Below are 18,627 nucleotides of genomic sequence, written 5' to 3' on the forward strand. Positions count from 1 at the left end.
AGCTGGTACAAGCAAGTGAGGAAGATGATGGGAATCTATAGTTTTCCTGTAAGAGAATTGAAGTTGAAGGGGAAGAATAGGGGAAAAATATTCTGGGACTTTAATTTATTAATAGTGGTATTTTACAAGCAGTGAAAGGAACATGGACAATATAACTGAAATATAATTTCTGTTTATTATTAGCATATGTTTCTTGTGCTAAAATTCCATTTAATGCTTTGCAAGCAACCAGTAGGTTTGAGGTAACTGAGTTACTTTGAAACTCATAAGGATTTAGCAGTTGTAAATCATGTTTCTTTCTAGACACTCGTCCCTTTATTAATGCTGTAAAAATAAAGGAAGTCTTGAGCAGTTAGTTGTGGATAGTTACAACTGGAAAAATAATTACCTGTGAGTTGTTGATACTTTAGGGCGAAAAGATAATACCTTAAACATAAACTATGAATTAATACAGAAATTCAAGCGTAATGAAAAAATTAGTTTTATGTGGCATAAGATTCAATTTAAATGCTTAATATGAAAGTCTAAATGACTTAGCAATAAACACGTAAAATGTAAATTCTTAAGTTTGTGGTATATGTTACAGTTACTACTAAATGATTGTAGATAATAATAATTGGGAATAATAACTAAAAATTATCTGCAAAATTGCTGTTAAAATACATTTTAAAATATTCCATAAAAACTGAAAGCCAAATGGACTAGAACAAGGAAACCCTTACCCTCAAAATGCAGCTTGATTGAAAAACTTAAGTAATGGATCATAATCAGAAACTGTGGCCTATTGCATTTATTTATTTAAAAAAATGGTAAAAAAAGGAAAGAGAAAAAAGTTTACTGCCATGGGTCCTTAGAGGAGGCTAAGTTATATAAGGAGAATTAGATTTATTTGTTAAAAGTTCCTCTTTTAACGTTCCTTTCTCGTACCCAAGGCTGGTGCAGTGAATCATTCCCTGTGCACACGGAGATCCCTTTCCATGCACACGCTGTTTGGAAATATGTGTAACCCCATTAACTGGAATTGGGAGTGGGCCACCATCCATCTTCTGATAAACTGCCTAAAGCAGGAGCATGGACTGTGATAATACAGCAAATAACCATGTCAAGTCAAATGGCTGTTTATATCTGACTAATGACCGGGGTGGAGACAGAAGTTGTATTTCTTTTCCAAAGGAACCTCTGATGAGATTGGGAATGTCCTTCACAGCGGCTGCTTTGTCCTTTAGCCACTCGCCCTCCCCAGCCAGTTGTGGTAATTAAGATGGGACCATTAAACATGTCCTTATCCGTGAGGCTGAAAGTAGGGAACCTGCTGAGGATGGAACCCATAAGAAGGGTCTTTCAGTGGCTCTTTTCAGCAAATCTGCAACAGGTGAAACGTGGCTGAAGCAGTACCTGCATAATATTCTGTATTCCAAATAGATTATTGAACAGACAAAGGAAAACTTAATAATAATTTTTATTGGTTCTGGGGCATGAAGTGATCGAAGCTGGTTTGAGGCGAATGTTTTATCTGAAGAATTTTGCTTTCCCCTCTCTGTCTTGTGTGCAGAAAAGCCACCCAGTGTGAGCCCTTTGGTATGTGCTGCATAAACAGGAGAGAAAAGGGATGATGAGACTGTTGTGTTTATTGAATAGACTCAGTTTTTGAAACTGTGAGCTTCGTGAGCAGTACCTGTCCTAATTCTTGTGTAATGAACATATTTAACAAGTAGGAACGACAGTTTTCCTTAATTTTCACACTTGCTCTTGAGTGAGGAGCAGAGAGGTGTTACTGTTGTCAGTGCTATTGCTCCTCACACTCTTTCTTGGAAATCCTGATGTTGTTGATCGTTAAAAACTTATCTCCACGTGCTCTCATTGTCCTGACATTAACACTTAAACAATGAGTATTTTGTAGGACTTAAGGAAGGCTTCATTGTTGCTCTTTTTGGACACTCTTGACGCCGTGTCTGGAGCGTTCTGAACAGAACAAAGGCAGGGTTTTAGTGGAGGCTGGAGCTCGTCATGTGCCAGCAGATAATGTTGAGCAGGACTGTCAGACACTTGTAAAGAGATCAGAGGGAAGGCAGGAGCAGGGAGGGTCTTAGGGCTGCACACCAACAGAATAAGAAGCAGTGGCTGCAGTTGGCACCAGGGGAAATGTTCATTGGAAAGGGGGCGGAGAGGAGGAGGAATATCTTCCCAATGGTTCCAGAGAAACTGTGGGCCTTCTGCACCTGAAGATACTGAAAGCATAACCAGAAAGGGATGTGAGAAAAGTTGTTTTGAAATAAGTCCAGCTTTAGCAAGAGCTCCACTTTGAGCTAATGGACCTCCAGAGATCTATACTTCTGGCCTCAATTATTCTGCAATTGTGTTTGTCCTGAAAAGGCTTACAAATTTACAGGCAGATCTGTGTATATGTTTTTATTAGGGAGGCTGGACTGTTGAACCCATTTCATTACCTGAAAGTTGTAGAAAAAAGGCAATAAAAGTGACAGTGTTGCAAGTGAGAGTCAGTTTTATTATTTGTTTACCCCAGTTCCTTCCTTCACATTCAGTAAAAGCTCTAAACTGACGATTTCAGTGGCAGCTGGATTGTTTACTTTTCAATTTGTGATGCATTTTTAGTGACTCCACGAAACCAAACATAAAGTGTTTGACTAGATGAGGCAATTTTGATAAGCAGAGTTAATAACCTGAAGTAAGTTTTCTATAAGTAGTGTCATATTAAGAATGTAGCCCTACCGTGATTAATCTTTGGAAGGAAAAAGTTGAGGGACATTTTTCCTTGGAACAATCATAAACAAATGCATTTCTTGTTCATCTTCTAGCAGCAAAATTCTGTGGACAGCAGCTGCTCAAGCTTCTTCCTTCTGTTTTCCCTGTTGTTCGTACTCTTCAGACCCTTTGGGAAAAAAGAGTTCCCAAGGGAAAAATAGTCTATCTTTTGGCAAACCCGTGGCCATCTATTTACTGCTTTGAGATTGTGAGAAAGATACATTAGCAATGATAATTTCCATGATGTGGATGTTTATGCAGTGCCCTCAGTTACAGTTCATTCTATATATGCTCTCCAAAGCTATTAAATTAAATTGTCTTTCAGCTGTTGGACAGAGGCAAGAAGTGTGTGTGCGTGTTAGGATTGATTAGTGAACCAAAAAAACCCCTCTATTTTTATATTAATCTGGAATTTTATTGCAAAATAATGCTTAGGATTTTTTATGCAGACTGAATTTAGAGGGAGGCTGAGAGAAGGCATCTGGGCTTGAATTTATCAGTGTGTTAGTCCAGGTGATGGTCTGGAGTGTGAGAAGCAGCGCTGGTGACAGGTTGGATTCTTCTACCAATAGAATAATTCTTCACAAGGTCTCAGCTTTCTCATCCTTGGATTTGGATTTGACCTTATTTTGTGTGGGAACATATTCCCCTTCTGTTTTGCAGTGTCAGGGATTTGGTTTTTTGTTTTTTTTTTTCCTCAAAGGGTTGTTTTACTCACTGGGAGGAGAGAACAATTCAGCAACCAGCAATATTTTCCTTCCCTAAACTTGCACTTCCCTGCTGAAACCATCAACACCTCCTTGAATTCAGAGTGGAAAAGCATTGTCTCTTTTCCCTGTTTGCAGTGAGGTGAGGATTATAGTAACAGTGTAAGTAGTAGACTGCATGTCTGAGTTACATAACAAATGTAAAACAAAACTAGATTTGGTGAGGCAAAAAAAGAATTTAAACAGCTGCTTGAAGTGAAAATAGATGATCCTGGGAAACCACTAGGAAACAGCTTATAGTACTAATAATGTCAGTGTTATTATTTTCACTTTCCTGACACGTCAGCATGTTGGTTGCAGTATTTTTCATAATAATAGAATTTATTCAAGTAATTTTTTCTTAATGTGTGTAGTACAAATAGTTTATATTGTGCTTATATATCATATTAACAGTATTTGATTTGTGCTTTCTTTACAAATTGAAATCATTGATTTTCTTTTTTTTTTTTGTGGTTCCCATTTTGCATTTAGGCTGGTGCTTTCAGTTCCCATTTTAGGTTCTGTGCTTTGAAACAAGTCGATTTCTCATAAAATTATGCTCTTTTATAAGAGGGCCTGAAATTCCTTTGAGTTTAAGCTTGCTCCGTAAAGAGCAACAACAGTGTTCCTCCCCTTCCTCAGAACACAAACCTACTGGTTTTTACCTCCTAGTCTTGAACTCTGGGTTGTTACTGTTTTAATTCTCTTCTTTCTTGCTTCTACTTTGTCCCAGTGATTGTGACCAAATGCCCTAAATCTCATTCCTGGGATGACCACAAAAGGTTCCACGCACCTGCTCATTGTGAAAGAACTTCAGCTTGATTTTGGAAGTTCTCTAATTTAACTCCCCAATCTTAATTTATCCCCTAGCAAAATTTATTTGGCTGCTTAAACCCTTTTGAGGTGCCTGGGGAACACTGTTCATCTGTCACAAATCCTTGTTCCTTATTTTCATGACTCAGACGTAGCCTCTAGATTTATGTTCTGACGTTCCCACCCTGTGATCAAGTTTTAAAGATTTCTGAAGTAATTAAAAACGATGGTAAGACTTTCATCTCCATATGAATTATCTCAAGACTTGGTAAAACATAGTGGGAATCTTTAGGTACACAGGTCCTCGATTTTATTTAGTCTCATTTTCTAGATCGACGTAGCCACATAAAAATACAACAAAATCAGTCGAAAAATAAAAATTAGGCAGCTAATTCCAACTCCTTTGTTCAGGTTGGTGTTCTGAATTTTGCACTGCACATAAGCATATATAATTCTTTGACTGCAAAGATGTAGAAATCCTCAGCTAGAGCTGTATGCAGGCGTTTTGCATCTTTATGCACATACATACATGGAAGTGGCTTTACTCTGTTGTTTGGGCATTTGTGTACTTGTTGGGAGCAAATCAGTTTTTAGCAGTAAAAGACTTTAGGAAAATTTCATAGCTCTGTAAGTATTGCTCCCAGCATTCCACAGAGCAACTATAGAAAGCTACCTGGATGCACAGGCAGGGGAGTGATTTGCATCAATCAGGTGTCTTTCCATGAATTCAGCTACGTTTTTGTGTTATAAACCTTTAGGTTGGTGAGCTGCAAGAGGGATAAATCTGAGTTAGATCTACTTTTTTTAGTGGCTTGGGATTAAACCTTTTGGTGGAGAGATCCATGAATGTGCTTTAAATCTATTGATTCATGGGAGAAAGGGACAATTTAAACTCGGAAGTCACGGAGTGAACTTTCCATTAAGTTGGGGAGCCTGTGGTCACAGCTCATTTGATCTTTATGAAGTAGAAAATGTGATGTAGACCACACTGGCATTCTATTAGAGGAAATCATGCATTTAACCATGGAGCAAAATACTGTAGCCAATTACAGGAACATACACCTATTTTACACGTGGCTGATCTTCTGAGCAAAAAGTATTAACAATGCACATACTATCTTGTTTTAAAGGACTGTTTACTTTTAAGCCAGTGATATGGGATAAAGTTTAGAGAGAAAATTAATTAATTTAAGATTTATATCAAAGTTTTGTAACTGGAAGGGAGCCTTGCTCGTGGGTGAAATGTGTGCATGGTCTTCAGGTGACAGCAGCAAAGACTAATTATAACCCTGTTATATGCTAATTATAAATGTTATATGCTATGTATAAATACTAGCATCTGAATTTGCACTTAGAAAAATATTCAGCGTCAAAATTAATTTCTTAACGCTTTTTTTGAAATACATTTGAATCTATTAGAGCGCATAAAATAAGTTCTGATTTATAACTCAGCTTTTTTCTACTTTAAGGTGTAAGTGAAGCTATCTAAAAATCTTTGTTTCAAAACATCTTTTCTTAAAAGGTAACAGGGTGAACTTCCTACTGGCATTAGATATTTAGAGTGGAATCTCTTGCTTAGTGTTCTTAAGACTTTTGAACTAATTTATTTTATTTACATAAATAGGTGTATTCACGTGCACATTTTTGTGGACATTTAAAAAACACCTTTTTGCAGTTTAGTCCTAGTGGACATTTCCTTTCTGTCAGGAATTTAAGTAGCATTGTGAAAAGCTGATAAAAAAGTTGAGAACTAAACTTTTACATTAAAGTGTTGTCATTTGACTGTGGCTACGCTTCTATCCTTGATTTATTTGCCAATCCAGCTCATGAGTCCTCGTGCTGTCCAGGCTCTGGGCATTTTGAATTGCAGAAATTATTATTATTATTTTTCCAGATTTTTCTTTCTTTGTGGTAAAACTGGGAGGAAGGAAAATCTTTACACTGTAATTTGCAATGACACAAACTCTTTCCACCAGTACTTCTGACTTATTCCATTGCCTGATACAAATTAGGAGCTGGGAAATGATAACCTCTATCATTATGGGATATTGTGTCTATTGGCACTGCACAACTGGAACAGGTATATGAAGATTAATGTGTTGTGTGCCAGCGTGTCCTTGCCTATGCAAAACAGTCTGAGAGTATTGAGGGGATTTGCACAAGAATTATGCAGAGAATGCCAAAGGTAAGTGAAAGTAAATTAAACATTCCCATCTGGTTTTACTTCCTTGCAAATGGGCACAGCTACATATTCCAGTAGCAGAGACTGGTCATTATAGCTCTTACTTACAGGGCAGTTTTTTCTAAAGCTCTGCTGTGTGGTCCATTAGTTGGGATTTTCCCTGTCAGATCCCTGGATGTTGGAGGTGTGTGCACAGAGGGAATGACAGAACCCTCTGTGTGAGTAGCTGTTCTAAAACTGGGAATTATTCTGGCAGTGCTGCATCTGATTTCAGTGGATGCACAGACTTCTCTTTTTGCTGCCACCTGAACCAGTACTGTGTCTCATGAGCAAACAATTAGAGAGGCTTCTAATCCCATATCCCAAAATGTCAGAGGAAGGATTAGTCCAGCCAGCAGTTTTCTCACAAGGTTTGCTGAAAATACTTGTGTCAAGAGTGCTGGAATTTCCATCTTTGTTTGATGGTTGGTACTAAGTGAGGGTTTGATACTGTTGGGTGTTACTGGGCAGTTTCAAAGGATAAAAATAAATATCTGAACTACACAGTATTTAATAAAATACTTTCACATTGTGTTCAGCTTCACAAGTATGAGGACAAGTAGTCAGTAGTAGAGGTAACCCAGCAAAGTGTGAATTCATATCCATTTCATTTCAACATACAGGATGGTATAAATCTATTTAGATTATATTTAGGGTTTTTTTTACAGAGAGGTGAAAAGATCCAGCATTCTCCATGGTCTTGTCATGAGTACTTAGCCAGGTGTCAAGGATTTTAGATTTCAATCTAATCTCTCTCAGCAGCATCCCTGCTTTCCTCAGGCAGATCACTTGATTACAGTGTCACAGTTCTCTGCCTGGGAAAGAGGAATCAAAGTGCTGCTTTGCCTCTGTGGGCAGGGCAGGGATATCTTAAATTACTGGTGTGTTGTGCTGGCACAGGGACTGTGATCTTGGTGAGAGGATCTTGGGCTTGATAAAATACAAATTCTAATAATCTTGATGAAAGGTACGTGAGGCATGGCACTAGGAATAAGTGGATTTTGAGTGATCAGATAGAACTAAGAATTGTTGCAGATAGCATAAAATAAATTGACAATTAATAAATAGAGATTGATACTGGGAAAGAATAATGCAGAGAAATGCTTTGTTACAGGGGGAAAAAAAAGAGTAGCAAGTCTTGTATTTAAAGCTACACAGAATAGAAATGAAAGAAGGTACAGACAGTTGTGTTCTTTGTGGATTGTTGGGTTATTTTCATGCCAAGCTAAGGGCAAGGTAGAAATTCTTTTTCTGTCCTACTATAGCCTGTGAACCCCAAAGTGGATGGGAAAGATGAACTTCTGATTCTCCACAGTCTCTCAGTTTTATGGCTTCACAATTTTATTCCTCCTTTGAGCTGCAAAGTGACTTGTCTGTCTTCTTTCTTTTTGTTATTATCTCCAAAATTTGAATAATTTGTTTAGTGACTTTCTGTCTTATTTCTTTTTTATTAGCTCCAAAATTTGAAACACATTTGTATAGAAAAAAATACATGATTCTCTTGTACTTCTTGCATCTGCTTTGGGTAGTTGGGTACTGAGCTTAGATAACTAAGCAGTTATGAGTTAGGTCCTTCCATCCTTCTGTCCTTCCTTCCATCCTTCCTGCCTAGAAAGCTGAAAAATATGACCTTTTCTCTGAGCTTTATGGGTGACTTAAATACCAGCACTCAGGATGAGGAGAGCTTGGAGAGAAACCATAAAGACAGTTTGGTACCCAAACTCCTTCCTTACGATGAATAAATTTTTGGATCCCGAATGTGTTGAAAGATGCTTAATAAAGGGATGGAATAGCAGCCTTACAGCTAAATTCAGCTTTCTGAGCAAGAAAGTAGAACCTAATTCCAAAAATAGGGAGTAACTATTGCCCAAAGGAATGAGTAGTGCCCACGTACACTGAGCAGTGGGAAGGCTCCAGCTGGGTGGTTTTGAGCTGAGAAGACTCTTTAGATGAAAGGTTCTCATCCCATCTCCTGCAAGGTAGGTCTGGGTGTGCATTTCTTGTATTTATTTGGAGCTTTGAAATGGATCAGCAGAACATGTAAACCCAGGATTCCAGAGTCCATCATCAAATATGAAAACTGATCTCTGAGAGGAGTCAAACATTTTTGGTACAAGCCAGAGAGAGTAATTAGACTTGTTTGCATATTGAACAGCAGCCAGAGAGTTCTGATTATTCTCAGAAAAGTGCTCCAATTTGCTACAGCTTGGTGTAGAAAAATACATCTTTTTGGATTTGTTTGGGTCGGGGGGGGGAGTGGTGCTTTTTGGTGGGTGGTTTGGTTTTTTGGTGGCTTTTAATTTTTATTTAGAAATGCTAAAATATTATCCATGTGTCATGAAGTATTGCAAGGCTTGATAGCTCTTTTGAATCATTTAGTTGTGGTCACATAGAAAAACTTCTGATTGCTGATGAAAATAGTGTCTGAGGCACCGTTTTATGCATCTTCATTCTTATAGGAAGTGGTAATGGTAAAGTTTACTAGTAAAATTCATCTTCAGCACAGTTGTTTATCTGATCTATGCATTCATTAATAAGGAGTCCCTGCTGCTGTTGGCTCCAGTACAACTTAATTAATTACTATTTGAAATATGGATGTGGTAAATGATCCAACTTAGTGAAACAGGAGAGCAGCTGTTACCTTCTTTTATGTTTGAAGTCACTGGCTTTTCTCCTTATTTGTTTGTGCCATCCCCTTTTTCATCTTATGACAATAATTCCATAAATTCTGGGCTCAGATTCATCTGTAAACCCTGATCCCTGTTTTGTTTTCCCACCGTGTCGTCTTATTCTCCTCTGTGCTCTCCCTTTTATCATCTCATCTTACACCATCCATTATTGTCTCTCCCTCTTTTCTCTGTCATAGATTTTCAGGATCCCGATATCCCTTTTCCTTCCGGTTCCTTCCTTCAGCCGTTCTGCATTCCTGAAAGCCAAGTAAGTTGTTTCCTACTACACTGCACAAACTGCTGCTTTTGCCATTTTTCCTTGAGATGTGTTTTTCTGGTGACACGTGCCTGTGTGGTTTCTCAAAACAACATTATGGAATTCATTAAAAGTTTTCCCTAAATATTTCCATTTTCCCTGTTAGTCCTGCTGCTGTTTTCTCTGGTCAGCTACTGAACTACGTTGATTTTTTTGCTTCACCATCTACCTTATTTTTTTCTCCTTATTTCTTTTTCCTTTTTGCTGTCTGGAAGAGCCACTGACAGCTAATGTTTAAATAACACCTCAGGTGGCTGCAGGCTTTCCTGCCAGCCTGCAGGCAACAGAATTTCTGTGCCCTCAAGTAGAGAGGGAAGGGAGGCATTTCAGTCCTGCACCCCCAAACTCCATCAGTCACATCCTCAGTGTCTGTCCATGGATATCCTGGCAGCCTAAGCTGTGTTCTTCTCTCACTTGATTTCTTTTCTACTCAGAGATTTTTGAGAGTGTTCTTTGAAGCTGGCTTGGTTTGTTTAGAACTGCTCTGGCTGACCCTGCCCGGAGCAGGGGGGTTGGACTGTGATCTCCAGAGGCCCCTTTCAACCTCAGCCATCCTGTGATCCCGTGAAACACAGGAGAAACAGGAATGGGGAACAAAGACATGGGAATAGTGAACACTGTGGGTTCATGGGAAGGAATACCAGGCAGAACTCACAAATGTCACAGAAGAACCAATTTAACCTGCTTGTCTCAGCACAGGAGATGTAAATCCCAGTTGCAATGTGTCAGTGAAACTGGAGCACCCAGCAGGAGACATCAGATTTGAGTTTATTCTGAAATTAAGGCAAATAGCAAGAATATGTGAACAAATGTAAGCACAGTTTAATTCCTTGATGTAACTCTTGTGTATGAAGGCACCTATTACTTTATTATTTCCAAAGAGGCTTTATTATTTCAGAACTGAATAGTCAGGGAGGACTTAGGAGTATTTATAGTATGTAGAGCTATGGAGACTTTTAGAAATAGCCTACACTGCTTTATGCTTTTATAAATACAGAATGAAGAAAATTTTACATTTTACAGAGAGAAAACAGGAGTATTTAATGAGAAAAAAGTTATTTATGAAATAATTGAAATGAAAGAGATCATGAGGGAGGGAAAATACTGAAAACAACATGTTTCATTTTAAGGAATGTGACTTTCTTAGACTACCATTGTAGAATCAAACATATACTTGTAAAAGCATGTGAGCCTTAAAGCTATTTCCTTTTTGAAATGAGATGTTGGATTACAAAAAAAAAAAAAGACTTTATTTTCTTTATAAAAGTAGATGGAAGTGCCTTTATTTCATTTATATTCGATTCTCATTATCCTGGGCCACAGAGTAGGGGTTGTGTGAAAAGGAGTAGGAAGAAGAATAAAGACCGAATTTTTCATTGTCCAGAAAAAGCATTTTTTTTTTCTATCCATAAGAAATAAGAAAGCCCTTGTACTTAGAGGAATGAATAATGATTTATCAGTCTTAATACATATGGAACTGAAAAAGCTCATGGAAAGGTTGTCTGTTGGGTTCAGCCTTTATGGCTTTCCTATATCTTTCCTTTAATAGAAAGGTATATAATGGAATGGTATCAATTGCTGGTTTTTTTCCTGTAGATATTTGGGATTGGCTATTTAAAGGAATGATATAAATTTTTTAAAAAATCAGATTATATAATGTGTTATTAGCACATATTGCTCATTGTTATGCCTTATAGTAAGTTATCCCTTTTCTAATTGCTGTCCTGGTAACTTTTTTTTTTTATGCCTTCCCACTGTCCCTTCCACTTCTTTCTTTTTGTCACTTCACTGCTAAAAGCAGTAGGTTTAAAATTGAACATGCCTGGGCTATAAATGTGCATCAGCTCCAAGTATTCTCCACAGAGCAATGCCCATTCCTGGTCTCTTCTGTAATTTATTTTTACAGACTCTTTAATTTCTTTGCTTTGTCTAATGTCTCCTCTCCTTTGCACATTTTAAGTGTGACATCAGGCTCCCACCTTCACATCCCTGGAATATTGTAGTGCCTTAGGGGGACCTCCACATCCCTGGAATATTGTAGTGCCTTAGGGGGACCTCCACATCCCTGGAATATTGTAGTGCCTTAGGGGGACCTCCACATCCCTGGAATATCACAGTGCCCCGAACAAGTGCTGAGACCCAGAGCAGGGTGGGCAGAGCTGAGATCCCAAGAGAATGACTTCAGTGCCTCAGTAGCATCCAGGATTATCTTCAAAATTTTCCAGGTGCTGAGGTTGGACTGACAGATCCATAGTTCCCTGAGTCTTTCCTCATACCCATTTTTAGGCTGGAATAATGTTGTCCAGCTTCCAGTCAGACTCCTGAGACCTGTGGTAGATGATAGGGAGGGCTCCTGGCATAACATCCACTGGCTCCTTCAGAACTGTGGGATGAATCCCATCAGGCCTCCTGGACTTGGGAACATGTTTATTTACTTACTTTAATATCAGTTTTCCTCAAAATGCTTTGTGATCAAAGAATTTTCCTGCTGCACTGTGTGATAACCAGATACAGCTGAGGGGGCTCGTGAATCCCCGAGAGCTGAGTGTTCACCCCCAAGATTTCTTCCTTTTTGCCACCTTTACTGAAGACAGGACAGTTTTACTGTCACTGAAAGTCAAATTTAGTTCTAATTGTATTTAGATTAATAAAAAGTAAGTCCAGATTATTTTTTACCTGTTATAAGGTGTGCTACTTTCTACATGTTTTAGCAGTTGTGTTATTTCCAAAGGACTTGATTTGAATTGGGCCCTGGCAGATGAAATCCTGGCTCTGTCACAGAGCTGTAAGATAATGAACAAGGGGGTATTTTAGCTTTTTGGTTGTTCTAGATGAGGATCTTGAAGGTGTTATTGCCCCTTAGTCAGAGATGGCCACTGTGATCCCCAAATCCTCAGACTGGGCCATGCATTTGTGGTGCTGGTTTCATGAGTCTGTATTCATGGCCAGTCAAAAGGAACAAGAATTCTCCTGTGGGAAAGAAGTACTGGGGTAATGTCAGGATAAATTGTTCAGATATCCACAGATCAGCTGGTAAAATGCACGTGGAATAACAGGGGATTCATGAGCAGAGATTATATTGGCTAATCAGGTAGTAATGTGTTTCTGATCAGCATTTGATATCAGCTTCAGATTAAATGAGAAAGTACATAGGTAGTGCCCTATATATTATTACCATCATTAGCAGTAGGGTAACAAATTACAGTCAGGACAGTTAATTATTTTTGTCGTTTGCTGAAATGTAGCCAGTAGGACACACTAGAAACAAAAATTTTGTCCTATTTGTAAATGACAAAAAGTGAGAAAAGTCTGTTTTTTCGAGGTCCTGCAATGATATCTGAGCAGGGCTCCTCAGATTTTTTTTATACTCACAGAACCCACAGGAAAGAATTATCTCAATGCTTTGCTGTATTTTTTAATTATCCTTTCCCCACCCTTTGCATATAGCAAACCACTGTGTCATGACATTCAAGCTGAATGTTTCCCAGACACAAATGCTGTGGACTCAAGGACCAAAAACTGTACAACTGAGTGCAGCCTATTCGTTTGTGTGTCAGCAAACACGTCAGAACATGTAAAACTGCATTTCACAAGGCTTGTTTTTTAACTGAAAAATACCAGTGTGGCTTTGAGAGACTGACACAAATATTTGTGGAAGTCATTTGACTTGGCTGGTTCTTAATGCAGCACTTGAAGATTTGTCTTTTGTTTAAGATGGGAAAAAATAAGTTTTGAAACAGGGTATCTCATGATTAAATTTATGTCTTTATTCACTTAAAAACTTAAAAAGCAAACAAAGAATAAAAATTTGCGTTCTTATTAGGATCTTAGTTGAGAAACTGAATGTTATTCTGGGTAAATTCCTCTCTTGTCCTGGAGCTGGGCTTTCTGCTCAGGGTGGAGATATTTTAGTGTGTCAGTGGGCATTGGTTTTCTGGATGAAAGGAGGTGTCTGGTACCAAGAATTGCAGAGACTTTGTTGAAAACAGAAGTCCCCCAGCTAACTATTGGGGGAAAAAAAGGTGGGGGGAAGAATATTCCAGTGGTGATTTGTGATGCAGACAGATATTTAGTGATCTGGGAAGTTGTGACTAAGGCAGTGAGGTTTCTTCTGCCTACAATAATTCTGGAGAGCCGCTTGACTGTGGCCAAGATTTGAAAAATCTTGGACATGTTACATGGATTACCTAACACACAGTTAACCAAATCACTTAGAGTAGAATGTGATTAAAGTAGAATGTGATTATAAGAAAAGTTTGGGAATTTCTAAATGGGTATAATAAACAGATTACGTGTGCTGTGATGAAAGTGGCTCCTTTGTACTGAGCACAGTGAACTCCCATTTCAGGGGTTTCATTTTTTTTTTAATCAAGTGCCTTAAAATTTCTATAATAGGAAAAGACTTCAAAGAGGAGAGATTAAAAAAGAAAAGTAAATAAAATGGAAATAATAGAATTAAGGTTTGACCCTGTAAATTGCTAACCTTCAAAGCTAATGCTGGAAAAGCACAATATTATTAGCAATAAAAAGAATTTGCTTTGCCCTTTTAAAATTACCATAAACCGATTGACTGGGATGGAATGATGTTAATATTTAAGAAGTGGGACACTAGATTCTATTATCTCAGAAACTCTGTCACCTGGTACACTCTGTAGTCCTGTTATCTAATTATTGTCCTTAAATTGCATTAGTGTGCCAGCAATTTGTCTGCTGTTGGAAAAGTAATTGACATTTGGGTTACTGCTTCATATTTGGGAGACTCACTAGCTGGTTCCAAAGAGCCCTCTTCTGTCAGAGCAGATTAGCTTAATTTTACCTAAAAGAAAAGAGAAAGTCTGTGTTTTAGAGTGTGTCACTTATACAGTGCTCTTGTAATTTGGTATTAAAATTCAGGTTATGTATCACAGCTAATTGTCAGGAGAAAAGAGGAGGGAAAGTGGCAAATTAATAAACGACACTCGTGACTTCAAATTAACTTTAGTGCAGTTTACTGTGGGTGTGCAAGGGGGGTGTGGTGATGGAAAGAGGCGGAGTGAAAGCTGGGATGGTGTGGATGTAGGTAGGGAGTGTTTGTTCCTTGGGCTCTGCTGTGCTCAGTGTGTGGATCTACAGGTGTTTGGTCACCAGGTGGACACAGTCACAGAGCTGTGGGTCACTGCTGAGGCCACCCCTGGAGTGCTGTGTCCAGTTCTGGGCCCCTCAGTTCAGGAAGGACATTGAGGGGCTGGAGCAGGTCCAAAGAAGGGCAACAAGGCTGGGGAAGGGACTGGAGCACAAGTGCTGTGAGGAGAGGCTGAGGGAGCTGGGGCTGTTCAGCCTGGAGAAGAGGAGGCTCAGGGGAGACCTTCTTGCTCTCTACAACTCCCTGACAGGAGGTTGGAGCCAGGTGGGGGTTGGTCTCTTCTCCCAGGAACCAGCAGTGGGACAAGAGGGCACAGCCCTGAGCTGCACCAGGGGAGGTTTAGGTTGGACATTAGGAAGAAGCTTTTTACAGAGAGAGTGATCAGACATTGGAAAGGGCTGCCCAGGGAGGTGGTGGAGTCACTGACCCTGGAGGTGTTTAAGAAGAGACTGGACGTGGCATCAGTGCCATGGTCTGGGTGACAAGGTGGTGTTGGGTCAAAGGTTGGACTTGATGACCTCAGAGGTCTTCTCTAACCTCGCTGATTCTGTGGCTGCACACAAGTGACCCCTTCCCTGCTCAGAATCTGAACCATCACAAAGGTGCTGAAATGCTGAACTTCATCTACGTAGTCCTGATGTTTGTAGGGATTTTCATTTCCCATTAACTTTTAGAGGAGGAATGCTTCCAAAATTCTTTTTATATGAGTCTTTGATGAAAATTTCAAGGGTAGTTATTATTCCATGTGGCCTGAATAGGGGAGGAGCAGCCAGTGTTTCAGCAATTCCATTGCACTGACTGTGTTTCGTGTCCCTGTGAAGGGTCTGGTCCATGACTGTGCAGTTAAATGCTTGAAACTTTCCAGACAAATGTAATTTGGGATCCAAAGTTGATTAGAGATGCATGATTGCAAAATGCACATAATTGTTTATGTGACAACTGGAATTAAATTTAAAATGTATTTAAAATTACCATGAGGAATGTCTTGTGGTGGTGATAATTTTGCTAATATAATTTGCTTAGAGACTTTTCAGTTCATGTTTAAAACCAAGAAAACCTTAGATCTCTTCAAAATATTTTTTCCACAGGGCTGTTGCACAAACTAGAGTTTATTGCCTGAACATAAAAGATTGGTTGTGTCAGTGCAATCCAAGTGAAGCATTTCGGAGTGTTGGCTCAAACTGGAAACGTCAGCTGAATTTCTTTTTGACTATAACTTTCAAAAAAAGATATAAAGCACTGATTACACATCTCTAGAGGTCTCTCTTGACTTATCTTTTGAATATTTCATCTTCTACTGGTAGGAAACCAGGATTGTCTCTCTTCTTGGTGGCTTACATATATGGACATCTTTTTTTTTTTAGTCATTATTATGAAATTGTTAAGGCAGACCATGCAAATTGGTGGACTATTTTTCATCTCAAAAAATACCAAAAAATTAAGAAAACCTTTAGAAAATCATAAGTGAGTAGTCTTGATTAAATTATCAAAATATCAGGTTTCTGCGATCATTCGTGGTACTGCAATTCTTCATTTAAAAATATATTTTAAAACCAAAGCATTTTCTCAAAAAAAGGATGGGGAAAAGAAAAAAAAAGCAAGTTTTGAAAAAATACTTGAGTTGATTCTGCAGCCAAAGGGGTGATGGAATGAAGGTTTGTGTGGTGTGAATGACAACATCTGTCATGAAAAAATTCTGAAAATTAAGTATTTCAGCCGAACAGTTGATGTCTGTGCTCTGTACTTCATGTGAATAATGTACTGCTGCAGTCTGAGTGTCTGCAAAGCCCAAAATCAACTTGTTCCATTTCTGAACTGTTTTTGTTCATCTGAGATGACTCTGAGGTTATTACTTTTCAGAAAAGTTATATTTTATTAATAACTTTTAGCATTTATGTGTTTAAAAAAAGATTAAAATGTTGTAATTTGAGAGAGTGAGGGCACACTGCAGTTGATGAAGGAAATTCAGAGTTAAGTGTCTATATTTTTTCTGGGCTGTTAAGATTGTACCTGGAGAGAGGGACAGTGGCCAGTGGGGTTACACTGCTGTGACACTCTGAGTCTCCCGAGTCAAATGCTAAACATTATTTCAGCTTAAAATTCTAATAGTACCAGTAATGAGGTAACTTTGCTGTTAAATTAGGCAAAGAAAAATAACCTTTTTGCCCCAAAGAACGGTGTACTGGAAAGGTCAGAGCTGTACCTGAAGGCAGTGAGTGCCTGGTGCCAATAAAGGTAATGCAAAGTTCTTGAAATGCACTGGAAGTGGAAGTTTTCAGTAGGACAAAGGAGATGGCAGAAGAAGCTGTAATTTGCTAGATTTAGGATTCTTGCTTATTATGCTGTTAGTTAGGTAAGGGCAGGTTTTAAAAGAGCTGGAGACCAGAATTTTCATATTCCCAGCCTACACAGCAGCTGCTAGATTTCCAAAATAGCTCAGTTCCTCACAGTTCCTGTTCTGCAAGGCACTGAGCTCTTACCAAAGTCTGGCTCTCATTTGGGTGCCAAAACGAGAGCTGAACTCTCATGAAAATCTGACTCTCGTGAAAATCTGTGAGTACACTGATTTCTTGGGGAAAAAGGAATTAAATAAAACTCTGGATATGAAAATTAGTTATAGCAGTATATTTGTTTCTTAGCAGTTAACTTCTTGGCATGATTATCATCGTACCCTGATAACCATAAGTCTTATTCTCTGAATAGCTGTTAAAGGACTACATACACTAAAAATGAAAGGTGACCTGTCTAATTATTTCTAGGGGATTAATCTCTCCCATTACATTCTCTGGTGCTCTCTTTTTGAGGCACACAGAGCAATGATCATGAGGACTTTTCCTTTAAAGTTTAATTCAGACAGGAACAACTGTGTGTAGAACATACATATATGTTTAATGCACAAATGATGCCACCAAGAGATGAAAACAATTGTAGTTCAGATATATACTTCTGGAAAGTCTATTGGCTCCCTTGCCTTTTAAATAGGAACAATTGAACTTCAGTGGATGAGAAGAGGGAAATTTGCTCTAACTCTGCCCACAGTGAAGGGGAACTGCTGGGAAAACTTTTATCTTCACAATATTTACATACTATAAACCGTTTCACCAGTGTTTTGTCTGGAATGGAGCTGGTTTCCAGCGGTGTGTGGGGATTCAAATCTGTGTTTAACAACGTGGGTAACAACAGAAAGGGAAAAGCAGTTGTTGGATTCAGAGGGATCTCTGAAATGTGCTTCTCACATGTGTAAGAACATTGTCTTAAAATTTAAATAGAAATTTTCCTTCTTCCCACATGTAGTCCCAACACCATTTTCCTAAACTTTTCTGTGGCATCATTTCCTTAGAGGTGATGGTTTGCAGTGACTCGTGTGATGCAAAGTGAGAAAATAAGGCTTATTGTGAATGTTGCATGTAACAATTCCCAGTCTGTGTCTCTTTAATTCTGTACTTTGTGTAGCAACTACACTTCCACCATGGAATGAGTACAATTGCAATAATATGCAAGCAGTTAATGTACATGTGCAAATATACTTGCAGGTTTATATTTGCAATATAAGTGTCTGTGTGTGTGTATGTCCTTGTATGGCTTCCCCATCTCATCTACATTGGTGCAGTAGTTCTGAGTTTACCTCAAGAGCCTGAAGTTCTTGAAATCTCATTCAAATTGGAGGGTGTTTTCAAAAGTACCTACTTACTGGATGTATGAAACACCTCCTGGAAGGAGGAGAAAGCTGTGAACTCAGGCAACAATAGATAACACCAGGAGGGCCGAGGCACTCTCCATACAATAATCATAAGGATTGAGAACAAGTTCAGCACTTCCAAGGAAACAAGTTGGTTGTTTGTTTTTTTTTCACTTTTGTAGCATCTTAATTCCAAAAAAAAAAAACCAAACAACAACAAAAAACCAGGAAGGCAAATTCTGCAGCAGATGTATAAGCCAAGGAAGTAATTTCAATGCCAGTGTGTCAGCTGAATTGT

General features: G+C 38.6%; 1 protein-coding gene across 17 annotated transcripts in view; it reads left to right on the plus strand.

Moving 5' to 3' along the window:
• Positions 1–18,627, plus strand: part of RBFOX1 (RNA binding fox-1 homolog 1) — a 1,157,213-nt gene that overhangs the window by 433,801 nt on the left and 704,785 nt on the right. The window contains exon 1 of one of the 17 annotated variants that reach the window (XM_032703709.1): positions 9,410–9,480. The exons of the other annotated variants lie outside the window; for them this stretch is intronic. The gene's annotated coding sequence lies outside the window, so the exon portion shown is untranslated. Of the gene's footprint in view, positions 1–9,409; positions 9,481–18,627 lie in introns of those variants that run through there. 17 annotated transcript variants of the gene reach the window in all.

Source organism: Chiroxiphia lanceolata, chromosome 16 (genome assembly GCF_009829145.1).
Source record: "Chiroxiphia lanceolata isolate bChiLan1 chromosome 16, bChiLan1.pri, whole genome shotgun sequence".
In the NCBI taxonomy this organism is placed as follows: Eukaryota; Metazoa; Chordata; class Aves; order Passeriformes; family Pipridae; genus Chiroxiphia; species Chiroxiphia lanceolata.